Source organism: Numida meleagris, chromosome 5 (assembly GCF_002078875.1).
Source record: "Numida meleagris isolate 19003 breed g44 Domestic line chromosome 5, NumMel1.0, whole genome shotgun sequence".
Lineage (NCBI taxonomy): Eukaryota > Metazoa > Chordata > Aves > Galliformes > Numididae > Numida > Numida meleagris.
This window is the reverse complement of record NC_034413.1, coordinates 57,646,957-57,664,710: the sequence shown is the minus strand read 5'-3', so window position 1 is coordinate 57,664,710 and position 17,754 is coordinate 57,646,957. Positions and strand designations below refer to the sequence as shown.

Genomic DNA, 17,754 nt, shown 5'->3' with positions numbered 1-17,754 from the left:
CCATTTTGAATACCCCATGCTCAAAGGAATCTTTATTCTGATTAAGATCTATGGGAGCATTTCTTCATTGTAGATTCCAAAGATTAACTGATTTATAGCTCCAGATTTTGATCAGAGATGATGAAATAGTCATAAGTTCGAAGTTATTTTTATTTTTGCTAGTGGATGACTTGAATGACTAAAACAAACCCAGATGGAATTTATCAGCTTACTTAATGTTGGAATCTGAAACCGTCTTCTCTCAAGTAAAACCTCATCTCACCTTCCTCAAGTTGGCCTCAAGCTGCATCAGTTGTGGTTCTGGTTGGATATCAGGAATAACTTCTTCTCCAAAAGAGTGGTGATGCATTGGCACAGGCTGCCCAGGGAGGTGGTGGAGTCACCATCCCTGCAGGTGTTCAAGAAATGTGGAGATGTGGTACTGAGGGACATAGTTAGTGGGCAATACTGGTGGTAGATCAAAGGTTTGATGAGATGATCATGGAGGTCTTTTCCAATCTTAATGATTCTATGATTCCTCCTACCTATAGCTACCTTATGTATAATTTTTGGCAAATGGGTGCTGGGTGTGTGGAGAACAATAGGATTACAGTCTGGGATATAATCTGAGTGCCTGATTTACATAAGACTTCTCTGAACGGACCTGCATATAGAAGACTTTGAATTTGGATAGATGACTTCCAGTGCAGGCCTCAATCCCAAATAAAGGAGTCAGGTTCTGGAACTAGACTGGAAGCCCAGGCTGTTGATCCCTGTAGGTTTACTCCATCTCACGTAATTTCTATTACCCAAAGTAATCTAAAATTGATACTCTCATTCTCCTATCCATGGCCAATGCCTCTGAACCTCGTATCATCAGCAGATTTGATTAGGGAGCTCCTGTAATTGTTCCTCTACCCTTCAGTCAGGCTTTTCCTTCCCCTGCTAAACAGAACTCATCACACAAGCAGCCATGGACGGGACTGTGCTAGCTATGCAGAGATTGTAGTTCTGGTACTTATTCTGGACATATCTAGAGGTGAAGAAAGCCGTAGAGATGACATCTTTCTGTGTTACACATACTTATTTTCTCTTCCTTTTTTATTTTCTTATCTTTTATTTTTACATCTTGTGTTTTCCCAACCTTGCCATCTTCTTTGATGTTAAGGCACAAAAAGGAACGTGAATCCATACAGGTATATATGTTAAACACCCACGATCTCTCCGTGGAAAACACAGTGGCAGAATATTTCCTCAACGCTAACCAATCCTTGGTGGGTTTGGTATCCCCAAGCCTCCTGAGGCTTGAAGTTTTCACCCATGACTTGAAGTAGGAGTGGCTGAACTTCCTGCCCTGCGTGCTCTGTGGAAGGCCAGCAGGGCATGGAAGGGACATTCTAACCACCACAGGAGTGTTACTTCTAAGAACCAACACTCTGATCCACTCTTTCTGCCCAAACAGTTAATTATTTCATTGCTTATGAAGGAATTTAGCAAGAATTAAATTACATGGTTGACTGACTGCAGTAAATGCATTTAGGTGGGATTTACAACCAAACAGACAGGCAGCACCTTAAACTCCTTCTTAGCATTCATAAGGATTAATTATTTTTAGTCTGAACATTGTCTGTAACTGAGCATATCTACGCTCCAGCTCAGTGGGTAACATACCTAATACCTTTTGATTCTGCTGTGCTAACAGAAAGGAAAGGAACTTGTGCCCTGGTTACACATGTGGTATTTGCACAACTTCATGATTAACATGTAGCCTTGTACTTCATAAGCTTCACATGCAAAGCATGAAATCCTGCAACTCCTCTCCATCACATGTTGACACATACAGAAGGCTGCTGCCCAGCTGTCCCCATATCATGGAGGTCCAATGCCAGGAAATTTTGGCATTTCTGGGGTCACTTCCAAACAGAACTCTCCTTTCTCCCCTGAAGTGTGGAGTTGTTGCTTCTTGGTCTTCTCCTTCATTACATCTTTCTGTGTCATTGTCCCTCTTGAGGCTCTACAGTCCCTGGTAAAGTTTGGTCTGTTGATCATCCCTTTCCTGGGATGAACAGGGCCAGAAAAGGCTTTTAGGGGCCTCAAACAAAGTGATTTGAGTGTATTAAACCCAACTAGATAACATTTCAAAGACAATATCATATAAAACATGCAAAGATATAGGATTGGACATCTTTCAGTCCCAACTCAGAACCTGATTGACATCAGTGACAGCGTGTTCTCAGACTGCCAGGATGAAAAACTGCATTTGCATCAGGGGAGGAACATGTGGTCTAGGAGTGTGGCTTGACCAGAAATCCCAGAGGCAGAAATCCTTCTCAAAACTTGGCATGTCTGGTCAGGAAAGACATATCCTAGTTTCAAAGCAGTTCTCCTGTTATTCAGGACACTGGTCCCAGTGTAAGAAAGGAAGGTGCTCATGAAACTAGTGGTGGGAACATGAGTCTGCTCAAACTTACAGACTTCCAACAATATTAGGGCTGAGCTTCGGATCAATTCTTATTCCTTCCAGATTGCTTCGCTCATCCCTCCTGGGTACCCTTGATCAAATCACAAAAATGCTGAGCAGATTTTTACAACATACCTTCTAATAAGCCTTTTAGGAAAGCAGAGTTGACAGCATCTTACAGTTTTTTCTTCTTTCTTCTTTTTTAAAACTAGCTCCACAGCCTCTGCCAAATGCAAGGATGCCAAGTATGATCAGGCTGTGGATGGCATCATTCATTTGTGTCAATCCTCTTCATGCTAGAGGAGCAGACAGGACATATGGACCTTTCCTTAACAAAGTGTACATATGAAATAAACAGATTTCTGCAAATCACTAAACTTCCAAGCGCAAGATTAACCCAAAGACTACCAAACATGAAGAGGACTCACTACAAGTTAGGAAAGTTAAGAAATGTTCTTGGACTTCCAATTTCTGTAAATACATCCTGGAAGGAGATGTAGTTTAGAGGTCTCCACGGCTGTACTTCACAGTACCTCATCTCCATGGACAACACTGTGGTACTGTCAGGGGGAGGTTTTTCACTGAGAGGGCAGTGAGGCACTGATACAGGCTGCCCAGAGAGGTTGTGGATGCCCCATCCCTGGAGGTGTTCACGGCCAGGCTGGATGGGGCCCTGGGCAGCCTGATCTGGTGCCTGATCTAGTAGTTGGCAACCTTGCCCATGGCAGGGGGGTTGGAGCTAGATGATCTTTGAAGTCCCTTCCAACCCAAGCCATTCTATGATTCTATGATTCCACAAAATCAACATCTCAAAGCCTATCTAAGACATCCAGCAGTGTATCCTCTAGTCCTAAGGTTAGTCTGGCCATCTGGACCACCTGGAGACTGCCCTGACTCCCTACAACCCTGCTGCAATTTCAGCAGCAGAAAGCAGAGCTGTTTGGCCATGTTTGGGAAAGCCTCCCTCTCTGATGAGCAGAGAGAGAAGCTTAATCTGCTTAGCTTAATGAAGAGAAGGTGAAGACGTGACGCCACTGCAGTCTGTTAAGTACTACCACTGGGAGAAGGCTTTTAACAGTGGAGGGCTTTTTAATTCACTAGACAAGTGGAATGAGATCCAGTGGATGGAAGCTGAAGACAGGCAGATGCAGCCTAGAAATAAGGTGTATTTTTCTTTGAAACAGTGAAAGCAATTAGCCATTAAAAGAACCTGTGAAGAGATGCATCAGGTCTCCCAGCTCCTTAAGTCTTAGACAAAACCTTGTTATGTTAGAAATGATACGTATCAGTGGGTCTGAAGTTAAGGCACCTGCTGGAGTTTCCCTTCATATAGAAAGCAGGATAGCTGGTTTATAAACAACCCACTTAAAAATCCACAAATTTACTTTTGCTTCCTACAGGCTTCTGAATTTCTGTTTAACAGCTCTTGCCTTCCAGCCACGAGTTGTGCATTGCACAGTTACACATATTCTCCATGGGAGAATGTTAATCAGGCTCTTAATCACCTGCACACACTCCTCCTCTCCCACTTTGGATTTCAAGGGCCCTATGGTAGCTGTGACCTCCACTCCACACCGGTACATGACCAGAATAGCCTGCCTCCTCCTCTTGTAGTCAGTTCCCATGCTACTCTCACACTGTTTTCTCCCCAAATCTCTTTGGTACTTAAATTCCTGCCTCCCCCTTGGATCCTCTCAGAGCCTGTGAATGTGTCTTGAGCCAGGCAAAACATCTGGCTTCCAGTTTGCAGGGTATATCTCCCTGTTCTCGTATTCGCTGGGTCACAGGGAGGGTCTCTGCATGCTGTACAGGGCCATGGTCGGGACTCAGATGCCTCAACAGCCCCACTTTGAAGTGGTTGTTCTGGATAAGCTATTACGCTCTGAATGACTGAAAAGCTTCTCGCAAGCAAAATGGCCTTGCTCGTACCCATCTGGTGACCAAAGGGACACCGCAGTGCTGTCGAGAGAATGAAGGAATTTCTCTCATAGTTATGCAATGAGATGTCCCACAGGCATTTTCCATTCTCATTGGCACACAGAGCAGCTGCCAGAGACCTTCCTGTCCAAACCCTCTGAGATGCTTTGGCAGCCCAACCCTGAAGCCCTTCCCCAGAGCACAAAGCGCTTGTGCAGTAGTGTGTGCAGAGCTACGTGCACCAGTCTGCACAGCCCTAACACAGTGGGGCTAGGAGCAGAGCACCAGCACTGGAGACCACATTTGCCCTGGGTGGAGGATCCAGCCATTTTGAAGATAGCTAACTACTAGGAAGAGCGCATTTTCCATGCACCTCTGGAATTCCTTCTCTATGTGCAAAGCATATATATCGTTTCTGCCTGCACACAGCAGCTTGTGCCTGGTCTCCCACCCCAGTAGCTCCATCCTGCTTTGAATAACCCCAACCCAGACACCACTCATTCCCTCACAACTTGATCCATCAGACAGGCTCACCCTAGGGACCATCAGATCATGCTATTAACAGCACAATTCAGGTGCCACTGTGATATAAACAAGGCCTGCGCAGCCCGAGCTTCGTGGAAGGGCTGGTTTGTGAGGCAGAGTCAATATGCAGTTTTGCCAAGCTCCTCTGAACCAGCACCCACTCAGCTGGGATCCAAGTGCTGGGCTGTGCACATATGTCCAGTTCAGAAGTGGGGTCTTCAAAGTGGGACGGTCCACAGCTATGGTTCATTAACACACCTTAGCATTACCAGCAGCAAAGGAACCAGGTGCCGTGAAAAAACGAGCATTAATGAATCTGTAAGCATCTACACTCATTTGAAGATAATAGTTAGAATAAAGCCCCAGGACTCAATGGAAAGTCACTTAATGCCAAGGAGATTATGATCTATTGGACAATGAGTCTCATTAAAGGCAAGGGCTGGCAAGCTAGAGAGAGTGAAAAATTGCATTTCCTGAAGCTGAACCTCCTAAAAAGACCCATATCCAAAGGCAGCAGGTTCTCCTTTGACAGCCCTAGTAGGCTGGGATGTGAAGTAGCGGATGGGGATGAGTCATGATAATCTTTTTTCCCCTTAGCAAATAAGGAAACTGAGGCACAGTGAGCCAATTAAATGGAGATAATCAGTGCATTTCTGAGAGCTAATGTGGAGACACCCAAACTTCTCTTCCAGGCCATAAACATCTGTAGTTAATGACAAAATGTTAATTACTGGCAATCAGCTAATGAGGGTAAAAGCTGAACTAATTTCCTGCTGCCTGAAATGCTGCTCTAGATCATGTTTTGCCCATCAGCTGAACTGCCATTTAAAAAGAGGATGAAAAGGAAAAGAAAATAGCATTTTGGCACCTCGCTCTTCCACCCCTGCCAGGCCAGATTAGCATGGGGGAAGGTCTCTGGTGACGACAAGTCCGTGTTCCTATGTCAGGTGATGGAGCAGCTCTGAGCTCAACGCTGGGCTGAGGGTCCCGCTGCAGCTTCGCTCTCCGTAGAGAGATGGGGGCAATTTGCTACCCTTCTTTTTGCCCATTGAGGGGCTCTGCCCCAGTCAGCAATAGCATGGGGCAGGTCTAAATCCCCTCATCTTGCATTCTGCAGCTACAGCTGGAGAGGACAGACCTGGAGCGCTAAGCCAGCACGTAGCATTGCTGTGCATGAGTAACCAGCAGCAATTCTGGAGGAGGCTGTTTGCTAACGCTGGGCAGAATGATTCATGCCTATGTCATGGGCAAGGTGGCGATAGCCCTGCAAAAAAAGGCAGAGCCATGGGGTGATTTGTCATGATGGTGTGCCCTGGAGTGATCAGCCTGGGTGGTCGCATTGCCAATGTATGCAACAAAACCTCTCCACAGCACCACTCGGGAGGGACAGACCCCAGGCTGCAGTCATTGAGGAACCGACCCTAGTGTGGAACACTCTGCAAAGTCTGGGGGGATCATGGTGATGTTTGGTAAAGCCTTCTGCAATGGGCTAGAGGGCAGAGTATGGTCAGTACTGCCTATGGCACGGTAAGAACAACTCCAGCTGGCATTGTTCCTGATCCTGGAGCCCCAATTAACTCAACCTCCCTTCGCAGCACAGGTTCACTGCATACAGGGAGGGCTACGACATTTCTTGCTCCAAACGGCATCCCACCCCACTGCACACTCACACCCACGTGCTAGTAGGATGAACATCGGGATGCTCCAAAACATGGAAGAAATGGGAAATCAGCAAGTTTTTCTATTAGATAATGCTAACCTTCATCAGGTTTAGGGATGAGAGGACAAAGCAAACCAGAGCAATACAGCATCTCCAGGGACAGCTGTGCCAGCTCCAAGCATTGGGAGCCATGGGGAGCCTCCCCATTCCAAAGCAAAGCCCCATGTATGTCCCACAGCATCCCTGTGCTGCTTGGTGCAAGATCTCCACTGGATCTGCAAGAGAGTTGGAGGCAGCACACAATGAGCGGTGAGAAATGCAGGTGTTAATAGGCACATGGAGCCATTTCCCATTTGCCTTCAACCAAGGCTACCTGAGTGCTGTGTGATCTTTAATATGTTAAACATCCATGCACCTCTCAGAGCTTGCTGCCCTCATTTGTACTTCACATATGGTGCAAAATGATGCACAAGCAGGGCAGAGGGAGCAGCTGCAAACTGCAGGATGGGATGTGCCAGAGCTTTGGCTCTCCAGCACCCAAACCTGCCCTATAAAGCAAATCCAGAGGCTGAGAAATCCCTTTACTTTGGCAATGGGATCTCCATGTAGCTACTGGAGGAAAGCGGGAGGCAGAGCAGAGGTGACTGGAGCAGCCCATGTGGGGGCCATGCATGGGATGGGGAGCAGGGTTGAGGGGTGGCAGAGCTGCCCATGAGGGCTGTCCCACTTCTGGCTGCTCTGTGTGCCAGCTCAAAGCTGTGCTCCCATCCAGGGTGCCCAGGGGAGCAATGCTCAGGTGTGGGCACCATCCATACTCTGCAGAGGGGGGTCCGGCCAGGGTCAGGCCAGGGTGGGGTGCATGTATGGGCAGAGGCAGCTCCGCTGGACCTCACAGCCCTCTACTCCAATGCCATGGAAAAATATGTCTGGACTACTGCTGCCAGCTGTAGAGGGAAAATCCTATGGGTCACTTATCTTGTGATATTCAGGCTGCATCTTACAAATGTGCTCCCTCCAGCTCTGCTCCGTGACAGCAAATGAGCTGCGTGATAGGCATGCAGGGGTGGCAGCACCTCCTGCTTCTCCTGCATTAGCACAACATGGCTGTTGTGCCCTACACTGCAACACCGATTCGATAACAACTATTGTTATTACCTTTATTAATCAATAATAATATCCTTATTTCCTCTTGTGGGGCTTCCCAGTGCATCCTTTCTTATTTATCCTTTGTCTTATTTATGTCCCCAGCTTGCTATTAGCGCTGGGCAAGTGGTGTGACCTGGCTGCTGCAATCCAGCCGTGCTCTCACAGGCGATTCCCTATCAAGGCAGGGATGTTTCAAGCAGCTTCAGCCAGCCTGCCTGTGAGCAGGGAGTCTCACAGAGCCGGGTCTGAAGCCATCAGCTCCTCTAAGGCAGTTCTGAAAAGGCTGTAAGTACCTAACGCCCCCCCAGGGAGGCTCGCAGACATCTGCTGCAGCTGTAAAAATATATAAAATAAGGCAAGGTTAATAGCAGCTATCTCGGGCATGTGCGTGTCTCCTTTTTTCTGACTGTCCGGGGGATGCGTAATGGTCAGTGCCTTTACCTCTGTGGGGTCCCCAGGGAGAAGGGACAGCACGACGTCCCCGGGTGCCAGCGCATGGGCAAGGATGCACGGGAAGACACGTGAGAGGGCTCTGGTGGATCAGGGATTTAAGCCGCGGACTTCCAAGTGCCAGCATCCTGCTTTCCCACCACGCCGTGTTCTATCTAGCCCGTACCCCCTCCATGCTTCGGATCCATTGCTCCTCTAACAAAACCAGCTGGTCCCACCCAGCATGGCAGCACCCCTTCAAAAAGCAAATTTCCCGAGCCAAGCCACGTTCTCGGAGCAAAAAGCAACCTATCCCCGAGAGCCGTGCTAATGCCCATTCTCTCAGCAAGAACAAAACTCATTCTGCCTAACTGCCGCCGGCAGCAAGCTGCAGTAACAAAGGTAGAACAATGGTGGCAGAGAAAGGCAGCGCTGCTTCCCAGCCTCGGAGCTCGTCTTTTTGTGCTATGGCTCTTAAAGCACAATGCGAGGCTGGGCTCGCTTCTTCTACTCGAGGAGCGGAGCCTGCTTTGAGCCTTGTACACACGCCCAGCTCTGCACGCTGGGAGGCGGCTCGTCTCTCTTTGTGCTTTAATATTTTTTAAATGAAAGCCTAAAATACATCGCAGGTGAGAATTTACATTGTGGACTCTTTGTTTCCTGTGCCTGGCGGGCTTTGCAATAGTTAATTTTGCTTCCCTGCTCTCCGGAGGGCGGGCGGGAGGTGTTACTATTTGCGGTTTGCCGAATAGCACAGCGAGGTGGATGGCTGAGAAATGAAAGCTGTGGCCTGACCGTGCTTCAGGGAAGCATTAACACACTTCCTTCCTTCTTCCCTGCCAGCACAGTGGCATTTCACACTTCTGCCTGGGTCTAGCTCTCTGGAGACCTCACATCCCTTCACTAATGTCTTTCCTTTTGTGGCAGCTTGAGGACGAGCCCAGCCCCGTGCCCAGGAGCAGGTTCCTGGATGAGCCAAGGACCTGGTGCCAACCTCACGCTGTGGTGGTGGGACCTGATCCCAAACGGACAGTGCAGGAGAATGGAATAAAATTTAAAAAGAGGAAATGAATATCAATTTAAAGAAAAAGGTGGAAATGCAAAGCTGAGGTTGCTGCTCACTGTAGCAGCGTGGGCTTAGATGGGCTCAGCTCGCTCATGAACACACACCACAAAGAGATCACAAAGTCACTGACACACCGAGGAAAGGGCTGTAGATGAGGTTTTGCTTTCTTTCATAGAATTACAGAATCATCAAGGTCAGAAAAGACCTCCAAGATCATCTAGTCCAACTGTCTACCCATCCCCACCCTGCCCACTAACTATGTCCTCAGTGCCACACCTACACATTCCTTGAACACAGGGACAGCAACCCCACCCGCTCCCTGGGCAGCCTGGTCCTCACCACTCTTTCTGAGATGAAATTTTTCCTAACATCCAACTTTCACTGATACCTTTTGTTTTCCTTGGTATGTCCCTGTGGCTCCTGGTTCAGTTACTGAGTGGGGAGGACACACAGTTTCTGAACTCACATCAGCCTGACTTTGTTCACCACAGACATTATGCCTTCCAGCACCACATGTCTCATTCTGTGCACTCTTTACCCAGAGCATCTCATTTGTGTCAGCCCAGCCCAGCCATTCCCACCCCTCATCCACCTCTCCAAAGTCACTAGCAAGGTGTCAGCCTCTATTAGCGGATAAGTATGTTTTTTTGGCTGATACAATTTCTGAAGTAGGCAGGCTGAATGCAGACTCCTAGCAGAGAAAAGACACTGCAGGACTTCTTTTTGTATCATGAGCTGGGGGCTACGGCTACGGCTACTACTGCTGCTTCCATCCCCCACTACAGGGCTCCCTGAGATCTGTCCTCCTGAAGGTTTTCCCTCAGAACAGATGCAATGAAACCTCTTTATCCATCCTATGGTGCAGTGGAATTGCCAGATCATGGCCTGAACCAATGGTTGAGCACCAGGTGAGAAGGTGTGGCTAACCCAGACAGCTCAGGTGCAAGCAATGCACCTGAGTGACCAGAAGGGGTAGAGCCTGGGTCCACCCTTCCTCACCCTCATTTATGGGTTAGCAGCCAACAGAGCAGCAGCTTTCTGGGTAGAGGTTGTGCTTCTCTTGGTTAGCTCCTGGCTGTTGGCAGAGTTAAGGTAATTTTCCTACTTTATTAACTAGTATTTCTCTGCAGTGCCTGTATCCCATTGGAAGGTATTGTCATTGCCTTCTTTTGCCTTATATGTAACCTAGCCCAGTTTTTCAGAGTTCTCCAACCTAGAAGTTTCAAGGAGATCTAACACTTCTAAGTCCATAAATATCTGGACATAACAGTGTCAGAGGGAGATCCACCCCTCTTAATCCTTCCAAACAGTATTAACTGGACAAATCAGGAAGAAATTAATTAAGCAAGAGGAAAAAAACATACTGAACATCTGGGAAAACATATTGACACTGAATTGCCTTAATGACTTGGAGGAGGCTGTGCTACTCTTGGTATTTGGAAACAAGTGTGTCAAAACAGAGAATGCAATGGAAGCAATGTATCTGTGGGAGAAGGTAAAAGCTTGAAAAGAAAAGCTAGGCCTTGAATACCTGTGATGCTGCTGGAAGAAGAACAGATTCAGCCAGCTCAGATTTTGAAAAATCCCAATAATGCGAATTCCTTAAGTATGAGCCAAGCCTATGAATAGGATAAATCTCTTAGTCACTTTGCCAGTGATATCCTTCTAATCTCATCCTTCCTCAGCGATGCCACTCAGAGAGTGAAACACTTTGCATAAATGGGTTTGCTGCTCAGAGCAATCACTCACGCCTCCCACTCAGAGCCCAGGATCAGAGAGGTCCCCTAGATTAAGACTGTTACTATTCTGAGTCCAAGGCAAACCAGGAAACCAAGGGCTCAAGGGAATTTTAAGGGAATTACGAGAGAAAGAGAGAAGGGAAAGCAAATAGGAGGACATCTCTGTATTAGGAAAGAGTGTCCCACGCTGGTCTTGAACTGCATGGTTGGACCTTTAAGTGCTTTACTAACAGAAATAACCCAAAAACAGGGGATTATCAACATACCCATTAAAAGGTAACAGTAATTGGAAGGCCAAGACAACTTTTCTAGAAGTAAATGACATTGAACTGACAGTGCATCCCAGAGATGCTCTCCAGCAAACATCTCTGGCTGCTGAGTGGGGCCAGCAGCTTGATGTTCAGAGCCCAGATCTGCTGAGCCTCCCCTCCCCAAACAGGGATTGGAGATGACCTGACCAAGTTTAAGTAGGGAACTGGGATGCAGAGACATATCCCCTGAGCTCTGATACAACAAACTCAACACTGCCAGCTTGGTTTGCATATGGACTGCTGGTCACTTTACAGAGGTAAGAAGATGATTCTGGAAGCCAAAAAGAGAAAAACTGCTTATTCATCCAAATTACGCCTAAGACTACGGTCAATCATTTGTCTTTTGCTTCTTGTTCTTTCATGGCACATCGCATACACAAGAACTGTTCTCAGTACTCCTTACGTAGCATATACTCTAATAGAGTATGTAATCCCTTAAAATACACGAGCTTTCCTTATAATCCATGCACATGCAAATCCCTACAAATATTTCATACATTCTTGTCGCACCAACAGGAAATAGATTTAACGCCTTCAACAAGCGCATGGATTTTCAGAAGTGCCTGTTACATGCTTACTACATCCGTCCTGAGTACTGTCCCCCTCTCAGCATTTCTTTATGAGATGCAGGTGCTCTCCCTTCCCCATGGAACAGCAGTTTTGGTATGATACTGAAACAGGGAATATATTGACTCCTCAGATGCCAGAGAAGTTTTGCTGTTAGCAGCACCAACTGCAATTTCAGTGTTTTGCTGGGAGAAGGTCTTGCTGTGTGCAGTTTCTGCCTTGTTTGCAGAACAGCTTTTCTGGGCTGCAGCTAATTAATATAGAGCGCAACTCGCCCAACTTTTGAACTTTTATTTTTGTATGAGATATGTGGGGCTACAGGCTGTCCATCACATCCTGTATGTCCCTCATGCTTAGGCTGTAGTCTTCTATTTGACTGTAAATCATCTGTTTTAATTAGATATGAGACAATTATTATTGGTTTTCAGTGAGTCACTTTTCTCTTAGTAATTAGTACCTGTCAGTTCAACCAGCCCAGAGCTGGTGTAACCCACTGACTTCAAGGATGTGTTTAAAACCTCTTCTCTCCCACACAGCAGCTCATCATAAACACCATCATTTTTCCTGCCCTGTCCACTGGAACTGTGCTGTGACCATCTTGAAGACTCCAAGCTAGGTAAGCAGCGAGGCTTTTCTGGTCGGAGTGCAGAAGGGGCTGCCTCATAAGAGAATAACTTGGCCAAGAAAAGGCAGTTCACCTCCTTGACCCTATTTCATTGCTATACACTTCAAATCCTGGCTGCGTCTGTCTCTCTATGAAGATGTCAGACTGTCTCTAACACTTATTTTTGCTCGCTACTTCAGCATGGCCTTACTTGGCACGATCTCCCATCTGTTTACTACTCTTCAATGTCTTACATGCATTTCCAAATTATGGTGTGTTTATAATAGCATGAATACTCAGCATTCATAGAGCACCTAGCTTTGAAGCGTTGTACAGTTCAGGAATGATCCCTTACAGCTTTCCTAGGAGGAAGCGAAGATTTCTAGTCTTACTTTGTGGTGGGATGAAAGGGCAGTACCTATCACCATAGGTGAATCTGGGTGCAGACAGACTATATCTGGATGTAGTAGCTATATGCGCGGTGGGTATCTGTCTTTCTATACAATCAATGGAGGGTCTAGTCACTGCTGACAGTGGAGCCCCAAGAGTGAGTCAGCTGAGCAAATGTAGGTGTCTAGCTTTCCAGCTCCACTGACTGTATTGACTGGGGGCACGATTCAATTACCTACCTCGAGAAGTTTTCCACTAAGTAATCACTGCGTGGGCATGAATCAAGCTTTTGATTTTTCACTGCCTAGACACCCAGTCCACATGCAAACACCTACGTTGTGACACTCACATTGAGGTGTCTGCAATCTAGGGCTGCATCCCACATCAATGATGTGCCCAAGATCACGTCTTGTTTACAAAGCTCAGGAGAAGCTGAGATCCTTGGGTTGCTGCTCTTCTATCTTCATCCACTTGAATTGGAAAAGTAACCTCTAGTGAAGCTGCCCCCATGGATGAGTTACTCTAAATGTGTCTCCTGCACCTCAGTTGAGATCCTGTTTGGTAACCAGTAACCAAGCTGCTACCTTGACCATAATACCTGGTCTTTGCTAACACTGCTTATCTCAGAAGTCTGTGTTTGGTGCTCAGCTTCTCCCATCCTTTGCTGTACCTTTTTTTTCTCCTGCAGAATGGTAAACCGTGGTTCCTCAGAAAGTGGAGGTGCCCTTCTCCAGGCACTTGTGAGAGAACTATTTAGCTTTCCAAGCTCATACAACTCTGGAGGCACAGATACATCTGTACAAGTGTTTGAAAAAAGGTTTGACAAGATGGAGAAGGTGGACCTAAAGGAAATAAAGTAGGAATTACCACTGCTAGGGCTGACCTCAGATCTAAAGCTCCCTTTGTCAATAGTAAAAACAAGCCTAACTTCTCATACATCATGATGACTTAGGTATGTCCAGGTCAGCCTGCTTTTGTGACCTGGTGAACTCGATGGCTGACCAGCCAGATGGAAAGATCTTTTCAGTGGATGAGCGTAGAGTACTGGGATGGGGACTGAAATAACAACAACAACAACAAAAGATACACAGCTCTGGTCTGTGGGCTGGTGTGATTCAGGCCTGTTGTGGTGAACTGCAAATCACCATGCTGCACTGGACATGCTATGTATGCATTACCGGGACAAAAAAGCAAAGTACTGATCTCTGAGTATAAACATACAGAGAACAGCGAGGAGCAGTCACCTTCCAAAAGACTGCTTTCTGCAGAGGAATGTCTCTTGGATTGTGTATTGTGTCTCCAACACTGTGGTGAGACCTCCAGGAAAATGCTTTGCAACAGCCTGAAACTGCTGCTTCTGCTCAACAGCCCAGATGTGCACCATGGCCCTGATCCACCCTCAACAGGAAAAGATGACCCACAAGTGACCATTTAAGCTCCTTCTCTATCCAATTTGGCTCAGCCACGTGGCATCTGCCTTCCACTGCACTGCCACAGATCTCTACACAGCAAATCCCTGCCTAATAATGAGCGCTGGGCTCAGCACATGCTGCGACGATGCAAGGTGATTGTCTGCTGCTTGGAAATCACACCCATCCTTGAAATGCAGAAGGGTCGGAGGGTGTGTCAGTGGGAACCCACGTCCCTGGCCTATAGCATCCCTCAGAACAACACATGAAAACCCTGGAAGGTGTATAGTCCAGGACTGGAGCAATGCAGTGGAGATACCTACCTTGAATGCTGTGTGTGCATTTCAGGAGGGAAAAAAAAAACAGCTCAAGGCAATGTAGACACAGCGATTTAAAAGGAAACAGATTAAAGACAGTCATGTGAGTGCAGCTGGGTCCTAGCAGTTACACCATATGCATTTATGGGTAGATATATAACTGGCAAAGATCCCTTCCTTTCCTTCCCTGCAGGATATAAATCTTGGGAAGTGCTATTCATGCTGCCACCCACCCATTACTGAGGGGCCCAGCACATCATCTAAGGCTATGCTGACACACAGGGTTTCCAAACTCTAGCAAGAGAGTGTTGGCAAGGTGGGCTCCTGGATTTCATCCCACCTCTGCAAACTGAATTCAATAGGACAGACACAAGGGGTGCGAGCTTGCAACAGACAAAGTTAAGGCAGGCTGAATGGCAGATTTGGATGGTTTTCCCAATCTCCATGTGTTTGTGCAGCCACTCATTGCCTCATCAGCATCTGCAGCACAAATTGTTAAGTGCTATGGGGGCATTTACTCTGGGGTAGTGAGCTTGGCCAGCAGTGATGGCTGCTCAGGGTATGAAAATGCAGAACAGCTGTCTGTGGAAGTGAGTTTCGAACTCCAGGCTGTTTCATTTCCAGCTGAGCACATTTTCTCTTATTTTCCTGCATACTGAGAGAACATGTTCTCTTGCGTCTAAGTGCCACTCCTTGTCTCTACAATACAACAGAACAAATAGCCTAATCAGACTGAAATTCAGAGCATGCTGAAAAGCTGGGAACATTCAGGACGCAGTTAGAGAAGGTGAAAGCCTCCCTTATAGCCTGGGAGGGCTGGCAGCGCTGCTACAATACAGTGCTTAGGGGCAGAGGGCTGATGACAGAGTGTTGCATTCCCTTGGTGTGTTAGAGACATCACCTGCAGAGGGAGGATGTAATAAATATCATAGAAGGAGTTACACAAATGGAAGGGCAGAACTGGGGGTGATGCAAAGAAGCAAGGATTATGGAAGGTGAATATCCCTGGGCTCTACTGGGGGTAGTGAGATCACCTGCAGGAACACAGCCTGGTGCTGGTCAGAGAAGCAGAGCACACATCTTCCAGCCTCTTTTCTCCCAAGATCATCTGCCTGCAGATGATTTCACCAGAGAAACCCAATCTCAGAGGCCTCCTCACGTCCATTAAAAGGAAAAATAACTGGATCCAACCCAAACAGAAAACAGAGACCTGATATGGTAGTAAGCCTCCTGCCAGCTTCAAAGGAGACTGCAACATTCACCTTGTATGTTTCTGATCCTCCTAAACACACACACAGCAGCTCAGTTATACACCACATGCACATTTGTATGTCTTAAATTTGCAAATAATCTCTGACGTGGAGCCTCTCAGATTACTCTGTGGAAATATATAAGGCTGCAGCCACCACTGCATTGCCCTTGGTTTACCAAGACTGTAATAATTTCTGAAGGGTTCCAGCAGCTTAGCTCCCTTTTCCAGTAACAGAGGCAATTTGGCCACCTCTTATCAAAGTTCCTCCTCTCCTTAAGGAGCACAGAATTATTTCTGATACTATCCCCACCGTACATGCTCATTTAACTGGTCTGCAATTGCCCCTCCCACCTGGCTCTCCAATTCAGTTTTCTCTACCAGCCAACTACCAAAGATGCTGGTTCAGGCTTCCAAGGCTTCCCATTAACCTCCTCCATTCTTGTGCTGAGGGGAAAATGCCTTGGCTGGGTGCAACTGCCATGTTGGAAGAGGCTAACAAAAACAGTAGATCCTGGACTGTGGTCAGTGGAGAAGACTCCAAAACTTCTACTATGTGATTCCTTGGTTTTCCTAAATACACAATTTTCTAAAAAATGTAGGTATTCAAACTTACTAAGCTGGCTTCTTTGACACCTTCTAGGAGTGGTCTTCTTAGCACCCTTCCAATGTTACCACTTGGTCACCTGTTTTTGTGCAACTCATAATAGCTTATGAATTCTGTATCCTTTCTTTGTCAAAGGTGGCTGACTTTGGCAAATAAGTTTACATGTTATTCAGTGCATCTCATGGACTTCTAAATAGAATTTACACAAAAAAAAAAAGCAAGCTAGAAAGAGAGAAGATTTTCATTTTTATTAAAATACATCTTGGGACAGGCTTTGAAGCCTTCCAGCTTTCCAGCCAAATTAAGTGAAAGCAGAAAGCAAAAATAGCCTGTAGAATGACAGTGAGCTTCCAGCACTAGTAACAGAATGCTTTTGTTATAAAGAGACTAATGGCTATTTTGGTAGCCATTAGTCAAGGTATAATAATACTATATTGCATACTTTTAAAGATTCCTAATTTTAAAAAATCTACATTTGCAAAGTTGAAAACCCTACTTACAAATCTCTTTTTGCTTTTTCTTCTGTTTAATGTAAACAGAAATAGTTCTTGCTCAATCAAGCTTTCCTACAATCAGTTTTTCTGTGACTCGGATTTAAAATAGTTTCACCTCTTGGAGGCTTAGTGATTATTGGATCAAGAAATGTCTTGGCTATGACAAACAGGAATATCTGAGCCTTTGCTATTATTAGCGATGTTTGTTCTCATTCTTCAACCTGTGGCTGGGCAGCTACTTTCCCTTGATATTTATCTGACTACCATTACAAAAATCTCAACCACTGTCCAAATCCACCCCAGGGAGCTAAAGCAGACATTTAATCCTATCTTTTGTACACCCCCTGCTAAAATCACTGTAAAGGCTAAGGGGAGATCTTACTGCTGTCTTCAGCCATCTCGTGGATAGGCAGAGCGAAGACAGAGCTAGACTCTTCTCGAAGGTAGCTGGTTATAAGACAAGACAACAGACACAATTTGGAACAGAAGAAATTCAGATTGGGAGTCCGAAAAAAAGCATTTTCACCAGGAGGGCATTCAAATATTGGACCAAGTGCCCAATGCTGGACCAGAGAAGTAAGTAGAATAACCATCCTTGGAGAGATGCAGCTCTCAGCTTGACAAGGCCCTGCCCAGCCTCAATCAGTCAAACCTACTTGAGCAGGGCAATAGAGATGACCTCCAGAGGTCCCGGCTTCCTAAATCATTCTATGGTCATGTGATTTTGTTTGAGCTGAGGTCATCAAATCATAGAATCATCAAGGTTGGAAAAGACCTCTAAGATCATCTAGTCCAACCATCAACCCATCCCCACCGCACCCACTAACCGTGTCCTTCAGTGCCACATCTCCATGGTTCTTGAACACCTCCAGGGACGGTGACTC

General features: G+C 46.4%; 1 protein-coding gene and 1 long non-coding RNA gene across 2 annotated transcripts in view; one reads left to right on the top strand and one right to left on the bottom strand.

The window, feature by feature from the left end:
• MARCH4 (membrane associated ring-CH-type finger 4) overlaps nt 1-17,754 on the bottom strand; it is an 81,186-nt gene that overhangs the window by 51,362 nt on the left and 12,070 nt on the right. The window lies entirely within an intron of this gene.
• LOC110399806 lies at nt 10,169-16,455 on the top strand. Its single transcript, XR_002439414.1, has 3 exons — nt 10,169-10,275; nt 12,337-12,416; nt 13,483-16,455. It is a non-coding gene; the product is annotated as an uncharacterized LOC110399806 (long non-coding RNA).